The 20542-nt window shown below is 34.3% G+C and overlaps 1 long non-coding RNA gene across 2 annotated transcripts; it reads right to left on the reverse strand.

The window, feature by feature from the left end:
• Positions 1–2919: 2919 nt before the first annotated feature.
• LOC132298905 (uncharacterized) lies at positions 2920–15041 on the reverse strand. 2 transcript variants are annotated; one of them, XR_009479991.1, is made up of 4 exons: positions 14771–15041; positions 3994–5089; positions 3806–3892; positions 2920–3406 (listed from the first exon to the last, which is right to left on the reverse strand). It is a non-coding gene; the product is annotated as an uncharacterized LOC132298905 (long non-coding RNA). The 2 variants fall into 2 exon arrangements; XR_009479990.1 differs by lacking the exon at positions 14771–15041 and having other exon boundaries at positions 3994–9329.
• Positions 15042–20542: the final 5501 nt, after the last annotated feature.

Consider the following 20542-nt stretch of genomic DNA (forward strand, 5'->3'; position numbering starts at 1 on the left):
TATACCTATTATATTAATGAAGTTAACTGTCAAATCCAATCAAATTTGATTTTCAAATTCTGCCAAATTGATTATTTATATATGTGCATCGGTTCTACCTGAACCATGGAATATATTGATATTTTTGTATGCCACCCAATCGGTTTTAGTTGAGAATTTTTTTATTAATTGAGATAATTAATACTTGTGCACTTTGTATCATTCATTACATAGGATAGCATTTAAATTGGTATTTAAGATGGATTGTACATTCATTTTGGATATAAACTGATTCTTTGCTAAGTATTACCCTTGTGTGAGACGTTACATCTGAAGCTCGTTAGCATTTTAAGGGACAACCATATATGTACCCTAACTTTGTTTAGAGAGTATCATGACTCGAAGCAGAAAATTTTGGTGCATGTATATTATGTATATATAACAAGTAAAAATGTATATGTATATATAAATACCAATTTTCGGGTTATATATCAAAATATGCGCCACTTTAATTGTATTCACTCTTCTATAATGTGATGATATGTCAAAGCACAATGGGAAATTGTAACTAGGGGCTATTTGATAAAATTGAAAATTAAGCACTGAAAATTTCAAATAAACGCTAAATGTATTAATTTGAAAACTTATTTGATAATATTTTAATTTTAAATGATGAATTCATTAAAGATTGTTTGTTATATACAAAAGTTAAAGTCTGATAATTGTATATATTACATTTTTACCCTTAATATCTGATACTAATAACAGTTTTATATTTATAATACAAAAATATTAATAAAACAACCACATTCACTCAATGAAATAAATAATATGAAAATTTAAAATATATAGACTTTGTATTACATAATATTTATGTATGGTATTGAAAAGGGTGTTATAAAGATTAAAAAAAAATTAAAATTAAAATTAAAATTAGAATTAAAATATATGAGTTTTGGATGGTACTCCTTATAAAAAATGATGTTTGTCTTGATGGATGGAGAGAGAGTGATACGGGATACCCATTCACTCCTGAAATAGTAATTGAATCCATCCATCCATCCGTCCAATTAATCAAACACCGTTGGAGATAAATAAAACAGGCACATAAATCATTTTAACAACCATGGACACGCAATACATATATAAACTTTCACAGCTTATTATAATTGTCAAGTTTATAGTGAGCAATTTTGAGATTCAAAATGTTCACTATTTCAGGAGTGAATGGGTAGATAACCCACCACGGCACCACCATTTATGTCTCATGAAAATGATGTTTGTCTTGATGGATAGAGAGAGTATGACACCCATTCACTCCTGAAATAGTAATTGAATCCATCCATTCATCCAATTAATTGGAGGTAAATAAAACAGGCATATAAATCATTTTAACAACCATGGACACGCAATACATATATAAACCTTCACATCTTATAATTGTCAAGTTTATAGTGAGCAATTTTTAGATTCAAAATGTTCACTATTTCAGGAGTGAATTGGGTGGTGGGCGCTGAAAATTTGATTGTGAGCAATTTTGAGATTCAAAATGTTCGCTATTTCAGGAGTGAATGGGTAGATAACCCACCACGGCACCACCATTTATGTCCCATGAAAATGATGTTTGTCTTGATGGATGGATAGAGTATGATGCCCACCACCCAAATTTTCAGCACCTCATCTGATTGTTCATCACAATCAAAACAAACAAGGTTTATGTGATGTGAGAGTATTATGCCCACCACCCAATCTTTCAGCACCGCATCATTGTTTTATTGCCACCGCCGTTGGTGGAGGAGGTGGCAGTGACGGTGTAGGTGGTGGTGGAGGTGGTGCGGCGGTGGTGGCAGTGACGGTGTAGGTGGTGGTGCCGGCGCCGGCGGTGGTGTGGCGGCAGTGACAGTGTAGGCGGTGGTGGAAGTGATGCGGTGGCGGAGGTGGCGGCAGTGATGATGTAGGTGGTGATGCCGGCGAATTGAGGCGGCACTGACAATTGAAAGGAAGAAATTGACTTCTTCTTTTTTTGTCCTTTAATAAACTATCCATTTTAGTAATTTCACAATGAATGGTTAATTAAAAGAATGCTTAGTTTCTTAAAATAATTATTCTTTTATTAATAGCAGGATTAGATCTTAAGATTAGGATTAAAAGTGAGAGTATATTGTTCCTGCTCACTTAGGAAGCAGTTGAACACCAAAATATATATATACGTGTGTGTGTGTGTAAATATAAAACACCACCTTTTAAACTTCCAATCTTTGTGTTCTCGTTATTAGCATTAAGTAGCCCAATTCGTAGTTCATATTTTTCTCACCAACAATTTGTCATTAATGTCCGGCTCTGTGTCACGTTCTCACGTCCAATATGAACCAACAAGATTTCTTTATGAAATTCGACTCCTCTCCTAATACAATAATCTTCATACGTTACTGTATCATATACACAAGGTATGAATTTAAACCAAAGTGGAAAGATGATTATAATTAAGTAAACATAAGCATATGTGTTCCATTAACCCATCCCATTTTGGGTATCCCAAACATATAGTTGATAGTGGAATTCGTATCCATACTATTAATTTGCATTATACTAGATTACTTATCAATATATTTATGGTTTTTATTTACCTCCATGTATCCTTCCCTTCCGTTCTTATCCACAATTTTTATATTTTTCACTAAATTTTATGTTTTTTCCAAGGCACTACGTGCGGGCGGGCGGGCGGGCGGGCGGGGTACATACGGATCAGCCATGGGAGAGGTCCGAGAGGAGGATTGAAACCAACCTAATCACCACCAACCATCATTTCTCTTTCAAATTTTTTATTCCATGTCGTTTCATGTACCATATTCAACATTTTAAAGACATATTTAATAACCTCATTTTTACTCGTTCCTTACGAAAGTGCTTGCCTAAATACGCATAATAAGGCATAAGAAATAAATCAACTAGTGGAGACTAATGACATGAATTTCCACGACCTTCTTAACCACTTAAACGGTATGAGTGGGGCGGTATGAGATTGTTCGTGGCTAAAAAGCACATAGCTTTAGACAATAAAATACATGTTCTTTTAGGCATTTTGTCAAACTTATTGCTGCTATTTAGTGTCTTTCCAAGTGCTTTCCAAGTGCCGCTTACTTACTTCCCCTGCTGTTCCATTGGCCAAAAGTGTATCTAAAGCCCTAGGCATGATTGGTCCAAATTGGCCAATCAAACGCCAATCAGTCACAACTCACAACCTTTTCCTCGGACAATCCAAAACGACCGACCTATAAGTTCCATAAGATGAATGAATAATGAAAGTAGAATTTGAAACCAACACTCCGCAGCATCTTCTCGCATAAATCTCCTGCAACTTCGTATGTGTTTTTTCTTTGTTGGAGGTGTGGGGTAGGCTTTCGTGTCATCACCTCATCATCAATCCCTGGAAACTCCAAAACAAAGTTTCACCTTACCAACATAGTAAGTAAATCAGCAGCTTATGAGTTATCAAACTATGAATCATTTATCAATAACTTAAATGGAGACGATACACTATGCTCAACAGTTTTTAATAACCAAAAGAAAAGCGGAAATTTCAAAAATTCAATACCACCAACTTATATATAATAGTTCGGACTGGCCAACTAGCTCAACCATAAATAACCATGAATGCAGATATAGCTGAGAGCCATTGCTGCACGGAACATGTTTAAACCTTAAAATAATTAAATTTTAAAATTGGAATTCTATACATTCAATAATCAATACCACCAACTTTTATGATACCAGTTCAGACTCCCCAACCCATCTCATGATAAATAGCAATTAACACAGGAAATACCTATTAACACAGAAATGGCTGAGAAAATTTGCTTCAGGGACCAGCACAGCATGTTTAAACTTTGAAATGGTTAAAAGCCAGCAACACCTACATGATTTTGTATAACATCACAGAGAGTTGGTGGAAATGCAGGTGCTAATTATTAAATAACAAGTATCATAAACCAATTTACAGTGAAATCAGATTACCAATCATACTCCGTTCATAAAGGTTGCAACCAAAGGCTTGGATGGCAAATCTCCATCTCCATGTTTGCATCATCAAGTTCATGCATCTCTACCACGTGGATTCTTGTCTGTTATCATATTAAAGAGCAATCGTCATGGCAGCTAAACTTGACGGTAGAATGTGTGGAATAATGTCGTAGGTAGGGTGTGCAAGTCTGCTCTTTCCAACAACCCATATTAGCTGGACAAAACACCTGTTACCTTCAGGAATCATTCATAAACTAAGGACATTGAGATCCAAATCTGCGGTTGCAAGCTACAGAAGTGGCAAACAATGGCTGGTAGGTGAGAAAAGGGCACATTAAACAAGCTTCTCCAAGCTCCAGAAGCAACTGTCCTTATCCAGCAGCCCTAAAACATGAATCCTCGCTCTAAATCACGACAGGGATTCATATCTTGGGATAACTAAAAAACTAACCCTTGGATCTGAGCATGGGGAAGCATCAAACATCTCACTTGTTATCTAAAGAAATTCCTCATAATTCCACATTACACTCACTCAAACCAACATTGTAAGATAATATTTAAATGAACAAGGGAACAATACTGAAGCCCTCAACATCATGCATATTCTCATCCAATTCTGCCATTGTATAAACATCTACTAACATTTATATATCCTTCTATCACTTACAAATTCAAAAGATATTCCAAAATGAAAACACAATTAAACCTTCATCTAGAATACAATAACATGAAATTATGACCAAGTGAACTACAATTTTTTTCTAAATATAAAAGTGTCAAACAAAAGTGTGTGTGTGAGAAATGGTAAATAAAACAGTGAACGGATCAGCATGAAGGTTTGATCAATGCAGGAAACATGATGGCAGATGAGACATATCCAAACTAGGGGAAAATAATGTTGGGAGAAGTCTAAGTTAGCATTCAATACTAGAATGCAACCCATGCCTTTTATTCCAACCCATCACCAAGCCTAAGCATGGTATACTTGCTGTAGAAGAGGTTGCGACAGTGACAATGTCGTAACTTGAACAAGGACTAGGGCCCTCTTCCTTTCTCCCCACCTTCATCTCCTTACTACCAGCACCAGATCCTGCTCAGACGTTTTACTTTTTGACAATCATCTCAATTTTCACTTAAAAGTTTATAAAAATAAAAAGCCAAAAAAGTAAATTAAGAGGATGAAATAGTCTAATACATATCAATCGTGTCTCTCCTCAACATACTGACACAAATAAATTACATCAACCAAGCTATTTGTCCAGTCACAAAAGAAACAAACTTTTAGCAGTAATTGGACAACAAACCAGCTGTACACTCCTTAAAAAATAAAAACATAATAGGAAAAACCTTAATGGTAGAATGTGTGGAATATGATTCAAGACCCTTAAGGCAACTGTTTTGTGAAATAATGTCATAGGTCCAAGTCTGCTCTTCCAACAACCCATATTAGCTGGACAAAACACCTGTTACCTTCTGGAATCATGACACTGGTTCATAAACTAAAGACATTGAGATTGTGGCTCACAAGCTACAGGAGTGACAAACAATGGCTGGTAGGTGAGAAAAGGGCACATCAAACAAGCTTCTCCAAGCTCCAGAGCCAAGTGTCCTTAGAGCATCTCCAATCCAATGCTAAAAGGGCTGTCATTTCTAAAATATAGCAAGGGGGCTTCAAAAGGGGCTCTCCAATGCAATGCTAAAAGGGCTGCCAATTTTTAACTTCGCCAAAAGTTTTGCCAATTGTAGCATAAGAAATAGCTATTGCTATTTCAGAGAGAGAGAGAGAGAGAGAGGCAGGGGTTCTCAGATTTGGCATATATATATATATATATATATATATATATATATATATATATATATATATTGTATATTTTTAAAAAGATCATAAAAAATTTCACCAAATAGGATTTAGTTTGCAAAACAAGAATTACAGACTTTGATTAAAAAAAGTAGACAAAAATCGAACCTCTTTCTCAATGGGTTTGGTGAAGAGTTTCTCGGCCTTTGATGTCAAGAAGGAAGAGAGCAGAGGTCGCCCTTGCCATGGATTAGTTGATTTAGAAAAAAATTACAGAGAATTACAGAGCTTGATTAGTTGATTTAGAAAAAATAAATAAATCAAAATCCATACATACAAGTTAGCAGTTGCAGAGAGAGAGAGGGGGGCAAGCTTGAGAGTTGAGAGCCAACAACTAAAGCTTGCGAACGGTGAAGCTGAACTGAAACAGCGAGAGGAGGCAATTTCAGAGCTGAGAACGAGAATAGAGATGGAGGCGATTGGGGAGGCTGAAATGATTTGCCCTAAAAATATATATGGCTATTTGGGAGGCTGAAATGATTTGCCCTGAATATATATATATTTTTAATAATAATATAATAAAATATATATAATATATATAAATTTCCTAAAAAGAAAAAAGAATTATATAAAAAAAAATTATATAATAATATAATCAAATATATAAATTTATACATATATATATATATATATTTTTGGGTCCTTTTTTGACCAGATATTTTAGATTTTTGATTCTTTTTAATTAAGTTTAATTTTAGTTTCCTTCTAATCTACAACTTGACTTGGAATGTGTCTAATATTAACATTACTGATGCAAATATGAATGGTGGGAATGGTAGTTGAAAAAGAATAGTGGTTGTGTTAAAAAATAGCATTTTCATCATTAGAGCAGAATTGCTAAAATGTAGCATTTTGACACTGTAACACTGTCAAAATATAGATTTGGCATCCGAATTTGGCATTTTAGCATTAGAGATGCTCTTATCCAACAACCCTAAAACATGAATCCTAGCTGTAAATCACGACAGGGATTCATATCTTGGGATAACTAATAAACTAACCCTTGGATTTGAGCGTGGGAAGCATCAAACATCTTACTTGTTATCTAAAGAAATTCCCCATAATAACGAACATTGTAAGATAATATTAAATGAACAAGGGAACAATGCTGAAGCCCTCAACATCATGCATATTCTCATCCAACTCTGCCATTGTATAAACATCTAATAACACTTATATATCCTTCTATCACATACAAATTTGAAAAGATATTCCATAATGAAAACACAATTAAACCTTCATCTAGAATAGAATAACATGAAACTATAACCTAGTGAACTACAATTTTTTTTCTAAATATAAAAGTGTCAAACAAAAGATATCATTTTAAATTATACAAAAGCAATTCTCTTGGGCGTGTGTCTATGAGACATAGTAAATAAAACAGTGAATGGATCAGCATGAAGGTTTGATCAATGCAGGAAGCAAGATGGCAGATGAGATATATCCAAACTAGGGGAAAAATAATGTTGGGAGAAGTCTAGGTTAGCATTCAATACTATGCAACCCACGCCTTTTATTCCAACCCATCACCAAGCCTATGCATGGTATACTTGCTGTAGAAGAGGTTGCGACAGTGACAATGTCATAACTTGAACAAGGACTAGGGCCCTCTTCCTTTCTCCTCACCTTCATCTCATTACTACCAACACCAATTCCTGCTCAGACCTTTTACTTTTTGACCATCATCTCCATTTTCACTTAATGGTTTATAAAAAAATAATGATAATAAAATATTTAAAAGCCAAAAAAGCAAATTAGGAGCATGAAATAGTCTAAATACATAACAATCATGTCTCTTCTCAACATACCGACACACAAATAAATTACATCAACCAGGATATTTGTCCAGTCATAAAAGAAACAAACTTTTAGCAGTAATTGGACAACAAACCAGCTGTACACTCCTTAAGAAATAAAAACATAAGAGGAAAAAACTTAATGGTAGAATGTGTGGAAGATGATTCAAGACCCTTAAGGCAACTGTTTTGTGAAATAATGTCATAGGTCCAAGTCTGCTCTTCCAACAACACATATTAGCTGGACAAAACACCTGTTACCTTCTGGAATCATGACACTGGTTCATAAACTAAGGACATTGAGATTGTGGCTCGCAAGCTACAGGAGTGACAAACAATGGCTGGTAGGTGAGAAAAGGGCACATCAAACAAGCTTCTCCAAGCTCCAGAGCCAAGTGTCCTTATCCAACAACCCTAAAACATGAATCCTAGCTGTAAATAACAAAAGGGATTGATATCTTGGGATAACTAATAAACTAACCCTTGGATCTGAGCGTGGGAAGCATCAAACATCTTACTTGTTATCGAAAGAATTCCTAATAATAACCAATATTGTAAGATAATATTAAATGAACAAGGGAACAATGCTGAAGCCCTCAAAATCACGCATATTCTCATCCTAACTCTGCCATTGTATAAACATCTACTAACATTTATATATCCTTCTATCACATACAGATTTCAAAAGATATTCCAAAATGAAAACACTATTAAACCTTCATCTAGAATAGAATAACATGAAACTATATTTTTTTCTAAATATAAAAGTGTCAAACAAAAGATGTCATTTAAAATTATACAAAAGCAATTCTCTTGGGAGTGTGGTTGTGAGACATAGTAAATAAAACAGTGAATGGATCAGCATGAAGGTTTGATCAATGCAGGAAGCATGATGGCAGATGAGATATATCAAAACTAGGGGTAAAATAATGTTGGGAGAAGTCTAAGTTAGCATTCAATACTAGAATGCAACCCACGCCTTTTATTCCAACCCATCACCAAGCCTAAGCATGGTATACTTGCTGTAGAAGAGGTTGCGACAGTGACAATGTCATAACTTGAACAAAGACTAGGGCCCTCTTCCTTTCTCCCCACCTTCATCTCATTACTACCAACACCAATTCCTGCTCAGACCTTTTACTTTTTGACCATCATCTCCATTTTCACTTAATAGTTTATAATAAATAATAATAATAAAATATTTAAAAGCCAAAAAAGTGAATTAAGAGCATGAAAGAGTCTAATACATATCAATCGTGTCTGTCCTCAACATACCGACACACAAATAAATTACATCAATTAAGCTATTAGTCCAGCAACTAGTCACAAAAGAAGCAAACTTTTAGCAGTTATTGGACAACAAACCAGCTGTACAGTCCTTGAGAAATAAAACATAAGAAGAAAAAACAGCATCTGAGCACCAATGATGATGAAGATGAGTTATTTTTTATGGATAAGTAAAGTACAACAACAACAATCAAGCCTTTTTCCCAACTACTTGGGGTCGGCTACATTAATCCTATGTTTCCATTCCGCTCTTTTTTGGATAAGAAAAGTATCATTGAAAATTTATTTTTTCAGGTGGAGGTTTGCAACTCTGAAAAATATATACATTTCCATTTCAAGAAGCTAATTGAATGAAAAGGTGCTATAAGACGAAGAGGGATGAGGTAGCCTACCTAAGAGTTGGACGGCTACAACCATAGAGGTAGACCGAACACGCTTGATCAAGACCAAAACTTGCTGAAATCTGATTTCAATCAGAAATCTGAAATTTCCAGCACAGTAAGCTTTGTTTTGCACACTGCAGGGGCCAAAATCAATCAACAAGAAGAAAAGAAAAATAATACAATCTTAAGTTCATTTCTTTACAAACCTTCACGCCCTCCTAAATTACAGCATATAGATATATAAACCTTTTAATTTTGTTTCCAGGGTAGGTGCTAACTTCATCCCAGGTAACCTTAACATAGTAATTAGAGATAAGTGAAAACCCTGTACAATATATTATATATATGCATATAAATACAACAACCAAGCATTCTTCCAAACTACTTGGGGACGGCTACATGAACCTTATGTTCCTATGATGCAACGCTATGCTAAAGGGAACGCCCTAGCATTTACTCTGTATTCAAGGGATATATATGTAGTATATAATTATGAAAGGATTTTTACGAATAGCAAGAGAATATCAGGGTAGTGTCCTATTTGCATATATAATGGGACGGCCAGACTGCTCCTAAACCCGTCCCCGACCCTAAACCGAGACGCATTCTATTATAATCACCCAAACCCACCCCTAAACTATTTTCAACACCCCAAGCCAATCCTATTAGGGGCGGGGCGGGGCGGGTGCTTTTGACATTCCTACTCATTATGTAATCTCTAATTAAATGTAAGAAATTTTAGGAATGCTATCTGCTTCTACTTGGTTTTCTACAATGTATAAGAAAATTTAACAGATAATGTGTTTATATTGTGTTGATACCAGTTCTTGATAAATTGAGGAGATCGTTCCACATCTGTCGGGAATGCTGAGATCAAATGCTGAGTGGAGCTCCAAGCTAGCACAAGGGATTCTCCATAGAGGAGATTGAGAGAGAGAAGGCAGATTTGTTTAACACCCTATGGTAGCTCGAGTCTTAGAAGACCATTCTTTATGGTTATGGTTGTGGTGGTGTATATATATTCCAACCTCCCTAAATGATGAGAGTTTAGTCCTATTTATACTACTTTCATTTGGGTAAGGACCATTGGTTATGAGAGCTAACTCCCTCTTTATCTGATGGTCACTTTACTTAGGTAAGGACCCTTGGTTACAAAGGTAGCTCCTTCTTTATCCAATGGTAATTCTACCTAATATCTAACAGGTTGGTCATCTAGTAGGCAGCCCGAGGCATGCCACCGCCCCTTTTTGAGGTGGTGGCGATGGCCTGTATTAAATGCAAGTCTTATCCGTCAATCAACATATATTTAATGTATTATGTGGTCTCTACTACTTGAGCTCAGCTATTAGGTATTAAACATTCTCTACCCCTTGTGTAGACCTCAGGGTCAGCCCTGAGATTGCAAAAATCTTGAGAGGCCCTAGGCGAACTTTAAATGTGACGCCCTTTCTATATAATGTTTCACACGCGCAAAAAAAAAATTATAAAAGTGCGAAATTTTCATTGAAGTAAATGTGATCATCTTGCATTTTGAGTTGCAAAATTATCAATTAAAGCACTCCAATCAAGTTTCTCCAATATATCTTTTTCAATAGATAAGATAGACAATCCATTCAATCTCTCTTGTGTCATCGTAGACCGCGAGTAAGATTTGATTAACTTCAACTTTGAAAAGCTTCAAGTTTAGCATCTCTTGGAGGACCTCTTTCAACTAATAAACCTCTCAATTTTTTATCAATCTTTCTCCAATTTGCTGGATCATTAATGTTCAAGGGAAGATTATCATTCTCATTCACATGTTCTTCATTACCAAACCTTCAAGTTCATTCACATTTTCTTCATTTTGATTCTCATTCCTATCTCCATTCATTAAATCTCCATGTTCAGGGACGGAGGCAGTTTCTCTTATATTCTATATATATTTTCTAATAATATATATGTTTTTTAATGAAAATATGAAAAGTGTCCCCCCTGAATTTTCTCATTCTTCTTAAAATTCTATATATATATTTCATATTTTTTTCTCCTAAATTGTTTCCTTAATACTTATATTCTATATCTGTAAATTAATTTAATTCCGAAAATATCACTATCTCTTTCTATATATATATATATATATATACACACTTATATGCATATACATTATATTGTAAATATATGTTACGATATACAATACTTATAATGTGCCCCCCGAAAAAAAATTCTGGCTCCGTCACTGTGCATGTTCATTAAGATTTTCTTCATTCCTATGTTCTCCATTCACCAAATCTTCAACTAAACTCTCTATTTGTGTATTGTTCCTAAAAAAAACTTATGAATAACACCTTTTTGAAATTGAATCAACTCTTCTTCTCTCTTCTTTGTTTTTTTTTCACCTTTTTTCATGCCCAGATTCAAATTTTCTTGTAGACATAATTGACAAAAAAAAAAAAAAAAAAAAAGAAAAAAAAAAAGAAAGAAAGAAATAGAAGTTATAGAAATAAAAAGATATTTGTTTTCCTGAAATAAAATATAGATTACCTCAATGCAATGCAATGAATTGATTCAGGTTGCTGAAATAAAATATAGATATTACCTCAATGCAAAGCAAAAAAAGTGGTTCATAATTGTTTGACAAAAATCAACAATGCTTGATTCTTCATTTCTTCTCATATTTTCCTTAACCTAATTAATCAGAAAACAGAATGGAGGTTTTAGTCTAATTCTCCATTTTGATTCTCTTTAATTTTTTAGTTTTTATTTTTTTTATCACAAGCAATAATTGATCGCAAATATTAAAAAAAAAAAAAAACTTTGTAATTTTCCTTATTGTTCATCAGTAAAAATCATACTATTTATAATATCTATATACTTGGAACACAACCATTTACACTTGGACATATAATTATATAAATAGCAATCCTAGCAAGGCTGAGATCTTCATAATCAGAAAAATAATGGACGTTTTAGTCTGTACGGAAGATTGAATTCTTGATTATCCAATTTATCCAGCCATTTTTGTTCTAAGCCTCTAAGGTAAAGGGGTAAATCTCCTATTTCAAGCGTCCCATAAAATTTCAAAATTCTATAATCAACCAGACCAATGAAATTAGATTCAAATTGATCAAAAGGAGATAAACGATTCCATCAAAAAAAAAAAAAAAAGATTAATTTCAGATTGGAAAAAGCCAAAAAGGAACCCAGTACCATAAATTGGATGAGTTACTTACTTGTAATCTTTTTGGCGCTGCTCCTGGTGAAACTGAAGCTAAACTCCCAAACACAAACCCAAATCTTATCCTTCAACTTCGAGGAGAGACAACCGACAAGAGCCCTAGAACACAGATCGTTTTTTCATTTTTTTTCTTGATTCGAAAAACATAAAAATGGGTAAAGAAAATCAGTGGCTAAAAGACAGCCATACTGAACAAAATTGGGCCCATAAACCCAAAGTTTTATTCTCTATTATGGGCCCAACATTTTTTATTTCTATATCAGTATTTTTTATGTAGGATCAACTTTTTTTTGGGCCAAATTTTGAGGCCTAGTATAAGTATATAGGTTGGGCCAAAATTTGAGGCCCCCCAAATTTGGAGGCCCTAGGCCGGCCCTGGTAGACCTCAAGGTGAGGTGAATCCTTGGAACTCAGCCACCTAACCACTGATTCTCAGATTCCTGTGAAATAGGAGGAGATAGGAAAATTGCTTGGGACTTGCCTTCTTTGGTCCCGAGCTTCCGCACTTCCTTTAAGCCTCGAGCTCCTATGCAGGGGGAGCTCGAGATGAACATTTAAGTTTGAAGCTTCCTCTGCAGAGGAAAGCTTTAGAGAAGATGGCGAGACCCATCCGACTAGAGCGGAGTACCTCTGTAGGAGAGGTAAGGGTGGCGACCCCTTCCTCTTGCGAGTTCAGCATTGCGATTTCAGATCTAGTAGCTCGAGATTGCCGATTTTCTAGAGAAATGCCAGGCAGGTCCAACACTAACCAAGTGTATTTTCAGTAGTCAATAGTGCGACGTGGAGTATGACGTGGCACAATCATCTACATTTAGCCCCCCTGCTTGAGGTCGCGAGGAAGCAGCTCAAGGCTGCGAGGAGGGAGCTCGAGCAAAAGACGATTTTCCAGAGAAATGCCAGACAGGTCCTGACATGGTCCAATCAGCACTGACCAAGTGTATTTTCAGTAATAAATAGTGCCACATGGAGTATGACGTGGCACAATCATCTACATACTACTGTGTCCTATTAAATTTTGAAGAAATAAATAAATAAAGAGGAAAAGAGTGCTGCGTGATAATTTGAAACCATGCCCACCAAAAAAATTAAATAAAATAAAATAACACTAATATGTATTGTTTGTATAATTGTAACTGTACAAAATTGTAAAACACACACAACAGAAGCGTGAAAAAATAAAGAAATATGTATTAGTGAAGGCAGGAAATTTTTTAGCCAACTCAGGTAGGGACAAGGCAAATGCTCTTGTTAACCATCCTATAGATCCATTCCCGACCATCTCTAAAGTTATGCTATAGAGGCACCATTCCTCTCAACAATGTTGGAATTGAAAGCCGCCACAAAATTTCTCCCACAGCAGATAAGATCTAACCCATAAAAAATCTGCCCGTCCAAATCAAATCACAACTCTCAGCAGCAGCTATTCAATGAGTATAGAAAAATAAAACGGGGAACGGAAAAGTAGAATAATACAAAGGCATTGGTGACAAATTTAAACCAGCAAAGCACATTTTCTCTATACAAAATGGCAAAAATTCCAGATACTTTGACCAACTTAGTTCTTCATATAACTGCCCTCGAAATTGAAAAAAAAAACAAAAACAAAAACAAAAACAAAAACACTTTTTCCCTAATTAAGTCAACAAACTTTAGACAGTAACTAATATATAATGTCATTAAGTGTTCAAACAACCTATCCGCACCATAACGATGCTCATACATCAATTTAAAAGCGTGGATTCAATAATCAATTTATGAGAACTGCATTGTTACTAACTGTTATGCATTGGATTAAAAAAATTTAATAAACACTAACTTCAACAGTTAAAAAGATGGGGGAAAAGAAAAAAAAAAACTACAATGAATCATTAAGTACTACTGTACACTCTGTTCTAACTTGGAAGATATTTATCTTTACATGACAGTACTTCAATAAATTTATTGAAAACTGCATTGCTACTAACTGTTATACATTGGAGGAACAGCTAACATAAACACTGACTTCAACAGTTAAAAGGATGGGAAAAAACAAGCAAACAAACAAAAACAAAAAAGACCTACAATGATTCATTGGGTACTAATTTCGTATGAATTTGGATATAGGATATAATCAAAATTGCTTAACATTTAATTCAATCGAGTAACTATAAACACAGATATATATACTGATGATGAGAAATACTTCTCCGAAACAAAAAAAAAAAGAAGAAGAAGAAGAAGAAGCGCTTACACAGATAAGTAATTGCATGAATTCGAAGGTCAGGGAGAGCGCTCATCTTGTCTTTGAGACTGTGCCTGTAAATATCAGGATGTCTAAAGCGGCTCTTGTGTTATTAGGGTTTAAGAGCTTGTGGTGGTGGAACCAAACGACGACGTAGTAAAACACGCTTTGGCGCTCGCGTGCTGCCATTTTTATTTTACTTTTTTTTTTTTTGGGTAAATACAGCTGGTTTTTTTTTTTTCTCTTTTTTTTTTTTTTTTTTGTCTTCGACCCCTTTATCTAAATCTAATTCACACCAATTCTTTTTTTATTTGCAGGTGTAATTTTATTAATTTTTGAATTCATTTTATGGCTATTTATCCTTTGTGTGAAATTTATTATTAATGTATCTAAAACTGAATAAAAATATGAACCAATAATATCAACTGAAATTTTTTTTTTAGTTGATGAATGTCCTTACTATAAAATATATATTCAGACAAATTCTTAAAAATTATAAAAAATGTATTGTCACGTTAAAAAAAATAAAACAAATTCTTAAACAAATATAATAGTCAAAAGTGACCAATGGGTATTAGTCAACGAGAAGTGATAGATTATCCAACTTCAATTACTGATTACTATTCCGAATATAACGTGGTTGGGAATTAGTCGAAAAAAAAGAGATGTTTACGAAAAAAATTTTAAGAATTCCAACGGGATCCAACCACGTTATATTCGGAAGAAGAGTTGACAATTAAGGTCGGAAGACCTATCATTTCTCTTAGTCAATAACATCTGCTCCCCCAAAGGAGATGTGAGAAGTTAAATCTCATAGTGGGCAATTTGTGAAATGTATGTGCTTTACCACCACTCTTGCTCAAAGTATGGTGTTAAATATGGGAGCATGTCACATTTTACCACTCATCTAAGATATTTACCAATTTCTATGAAGTTACATCTTTCTACCTTTGGTGCCCCTTTGCACCCGCCCACTATCTTATCTTCTTACTCCCTGCTTCATTCTCTTTTATTTTCTATCTTCTCCGCTCAACTGCATGTCTATTTAAAAAGTTCCAAACACAATTTATTGTTGGCGAAAATTACAATTACTTGGAGTTCAAGAGTTGTCTAACAATAAATTACCTAATCAAATACATATCTAAAATATAATTCTAATGAGACTATAATTTGAAACATATACATAACACTTTCATAACACAATTAACAAGTTACTTATCTAGGGCATGGACACTTGCAGTTTCCATGTTGCACGAGAGATCCTTGTTGCAAGTCGTGTGCGATGAAACTATACTTGTCACTCTCAATCATCTTTCTTATTCATTAAATACCACATAGCACTATAAAAAGACTTAATGCGAGCTCATTAATTTTAGTTGTGCCAAGAGTTGAAAACAACTATATAAAAAAAAAAAATGAGAAATAGCTCATTGATTATATGTGATACCCCCGGATTTCTGGATGCGAGTTGGCCGGGCCCACGCCCGATAACCCGAGGATATAAAATCAATTAGCAATTTAACGAACACAGAATATAATATAGGAAACAGGAATGAATAAAATTTTGCTGAAAAGAACTAAAATGAAAATCCTTTAATGGAAAAAAACCTCCGAATAAACTTTATATGCAAGAACTAGTTTGAATACACCAACTTCTCCTTTACTTCTAATACAACTCGGAAATCCATCTCGTGGACCCTACTAAAAATATTCCAATACTGAACATGAACAACTGCAAAGAAACCCAATGATCATAATGAGAAGAAAATACTCCTACGTCGTCGGTGGAGTGAATAATTGTATCTGCTCAGCACGATCAAGCTCTAAGCCTGGAACTGACGAACACCTGTAAAAATAAGAGTGGGTCAGGCCCACGTGCAAGTTCTATCTTAACTGCAATCCAGACAGTGACCCGATACGCAGATACACCCTAGATATCTCAGCAATAGTTATCTAGTCCATACATATATAAATATCCACACTAAGGGACATTCACTGGATTATGTAGGGAGTCTCAACCTGAATAGCAACATGCAAAAACGCACCCAAAGGTGGGCATGAGTACTTAGACCTAACAGGGTACACCTCAACCTACTATAACCAGCTATGCATCCACTGCATATACGCACCCTAACCAACGAGTCTGAGACTCAAGCTCATCTCGTGATACCATAATCATATATTTAAAATCCGTCCAAACCAGAGTATGTCATTCAATTTATTTGTTGATCTGACATAAGACGTATAATCAGTTAACCACTCAACTTGTTCAGTTGATATGAGTTAACTCCAAACAACAGTAAATCCAAATGGTCACTCAACTTACTCAGTTGATCTGACTTAAACAAAATTAGGATTCAATATTTTACAATCCTTTCCTTTAATCCAATAGGTTAGGTTTATGCGTTTTGAGCTAAACCATCCCTAGTATGACACCGTCCCATACCGGTGCATACAATCCTCCATATCCATGTAATTGACAGAATATATATTAATCCAGCAATTAAAATCCAAAACCATGTAAAAATTACAGACTATGATAAATAGTACAGCAATTGAATATCCAAAACTAAAAGCCAGGTAATTGCAAAATAGTTCTTATAATACTTCAGTAATTTCAATTCAAAACCATCATCCAGTTAATTGTAGAATAATATATACGATTTCACAATTAACATCCAAAACCATGTAAATTACAACATATAAATTAAAGTTTAGCAATTCACAGTCCAAACCAATATTCAAATAATTGCAGAACTGTGTTTAACATTCAGCAATTCAAATCCAAGCTTATAACCATATAGTTACAGGAACCGATTTAATAATTCAACAAATAGCATCCCGAGCATGCATAGATCAGAACTAATAATTAAATGACCTTCTCATGCATTTTAAACAAGTTTTATAATCATGCTAAATCCGATCAAATTGCTAAAATTTAATTAAACAATTAATCCGTCTTCCATCCGTTAACAGCATAGAAAGTTCATTAATTTTATATTGTTTGTCCCATTAATTTAGAAATCAACTTTAATCAATTCAAGGTTTTAATCACACCCAAAATTAAATATTTAACCCCTCTGTGAAGTCCCATTAAATTTCTGAAATTTAAACAAGCCACTCAGTTCCTTTCTTCTGTTAACAGCATGCACAGTTGCATATTTTTACACTGCTTCATCCTTTATCATAGAAACTTAAACCATGCAATAATAAGTTTAATAATACTTAGAATTGACCATTTAGACCCTCTGTAAAACCCCAGAGTCAACAGAACAGTTCGCATGCTCCAATAGTAAATAAACTGTTCGTAAAAAAAAAAAATTCAAAGAACACTATTGAAAAGAGCCTTCTCCAAAAAAACTGGAGAAGGCTCTAAACCACCTAGAGCCTTCTCTTAAAACTAGAGAAGGCTCTAAATCACCTAGAGCAGTCTCCACATTTTAGAGCCTTCTCTTTCTCCCTTTGAGCCTTCTCCTTTGCTTCCTATTCCACCTGCATAATTACATCTCTTATGCACTGAAAGCTTATAACAATACCTAGATTGCATGTTAATCATCTTAGTCTACTTCCCACACAGTTCCATACTCAATAATCATCCACACAGCGCACCCAAAAACCCACAATCGAACCAAACAACGCACAAAACTGCTTCTGTAAACAAATAGGATCACAGAGCCTTCTCCAAAATAGTGGAGAAGGCTCAATCTGCCTAGAGCCGGCTCTCTTACAAGGGGGAGCCGGCTCTCCTTGCCTAGAGCCGTTTCTCTCCATGGGAGAGCCAGCTCTCTCCCTTTTGAGAGCCTCGACTTTGTTCCCTTTTCATTTCCGACCATCTGCCTCGTCTCCGGCCCTTTCCTACCCCTCTGTTCTTCCTTAAAACTCGTCATCACTGTCTAGTATATATACAATGTTAATCCCCAGTCCTTAATTTACCACAGTACAAGTTAATATAGTGATATAAAACAATGACCAATTTAATACTTTGAAACAAACAACGAAGAACAGAGTTGCAAGAATTGTTTTCAGACAATATGCACATATACAGATGATCTAATTAACATATTCCAAGCATGTAAGATTCAATTAAAATTCAAATACAATCCTAGAGATCATCAAAGGATGCACAGAACACAGGCAAAGGGAGAGAGACAAAATTGAACTTACCTTTCGGTTTCGGTTTGAAACCTTTCAACATCGTCTTCTTTCTAGGTTTTCCGGCGACCTTAGTTGCCGTTGAATCTCCTCTACTGCTCTTGGTTTAACCCCACGAGCAACTCAGTCCTTTCTCCTTGGTCCAACCTTTAATCCATAATGGAAATCCTAACGAAACTCTATCTCTCTCTTCCACACAATACCCTCTCTGTTTCTCTGTGTCTCTATATACGAATAGGGTTTTAAAAAACCCCTTGCAAAATTATCACAGTATATTTATAGGCATATATAAAACCTACGTCTACTTATATTCAGAGATGGAATCCCAACTAAACCCTAGTCGGCCAATTTTGTTATACGATTTAAAACCCTAGAATTTATAATACACCTTAAATGACGGTAATATTATAATTTAATTAATAATAATTACTAATTATTAACCTAATCCACATATACATATATACCCATATATACATGTATATATTTCCATGGGTAAATACTGTACCCATTTACACTATCCAAAAGTCCGTGAATCCTAACCAAGCCCAACCTTGTTTTAAAAATAAATAAATAAATAAAACAATGCATTTAATTAAACATTTCAAAGGCCTCTTAAGTATATAATTCAATTAGAACAAAGAATTCAATTAACCAATTAAACATTCCAACACAACAACTAATCATTTAAATCAAATAAAAAAAATAATTAAACACAAAATCAAATAAACACACAAAAATGCCCTAAAAATAATTTAAATTTCAATTTTATCCTTTTGAAAACTAGGGGTATTACATTATATAACCGCACAAACACTATAAATGGGCTCAAAGTCAGCTCATTATAGGTGTGTCAAAAGTTGAAATTAAGTTTAAGAAAGTGATAAAAATTGTGAGCTTATGGTGAAAAAGACTTTTCGATGACCAAATCTAAATACTTGAAGTGATATTCTAGATGGGTCAAATATTAAAAAACAAGTTTAAGAAAGTTAGAAGGCAGTGTGATGGCTTCTGGTGAAAAATACGAGGTTTTCGAAGACTAAGTTTGGATTTCGATAAAGTTTATGGCGATTGAGACTAAAACCCGGCAAGGTTATGACGAAATACAAAAAATTGACGAACAAACCCAAATTCCGGCGAGGATTCCGGTGAGACACGAAATTAGGAATACCATATTGGTACTATTTCCAACTGATAATTTCTATATTCAAAGTTTTCATTATATATTGATTAGAAAGTTATTTCAAATGGAAAATTCTTTGAAATTATTTCAAGTTGGAAATTATATTTTACATTTTATAATATAATCTCTCAAATTAATTTTATTATGGACATATGATTAGTCGAATATATTCATGAATTCATATATGGCACGACTTTATGGGCATACAAATAGTTAAATTTGGCTTAGTTTATTGTCGGAGATAGTATTGCTATTTAAATTTTTAATTGTATCTTTGAGAAACTTCAACTATCTTAAAGAAGTATTATGCGCCTTTAAGCCTTGATTTTAAATTATGTTTATAATTTTATTTAATTGTATTTTTAAAAAATATATTACTTATTTAATTACTTATTCTAACAAATTTCAAGTTGACCTCATGAACTTGCCCAGCCATTAGAATTTGACTC

Source organism: Cornus florida, unplaced genomic scaffold (assembly GCF_030987335.1).
Source record: "Cornus florida cultivar Cherokee Brave unplaced genomic scaffold, ASM3098733v1 CherokeeBrave_3.0.0_Hap2_Chr03, whole genome shotgun sequence".
NCBI classification, from domain to species: Eukaryota; Viridiplantae; Streptophyta; class Magnoliopsida; order Cornales; family Cornaceae; genus Cornus; species Cornus florida.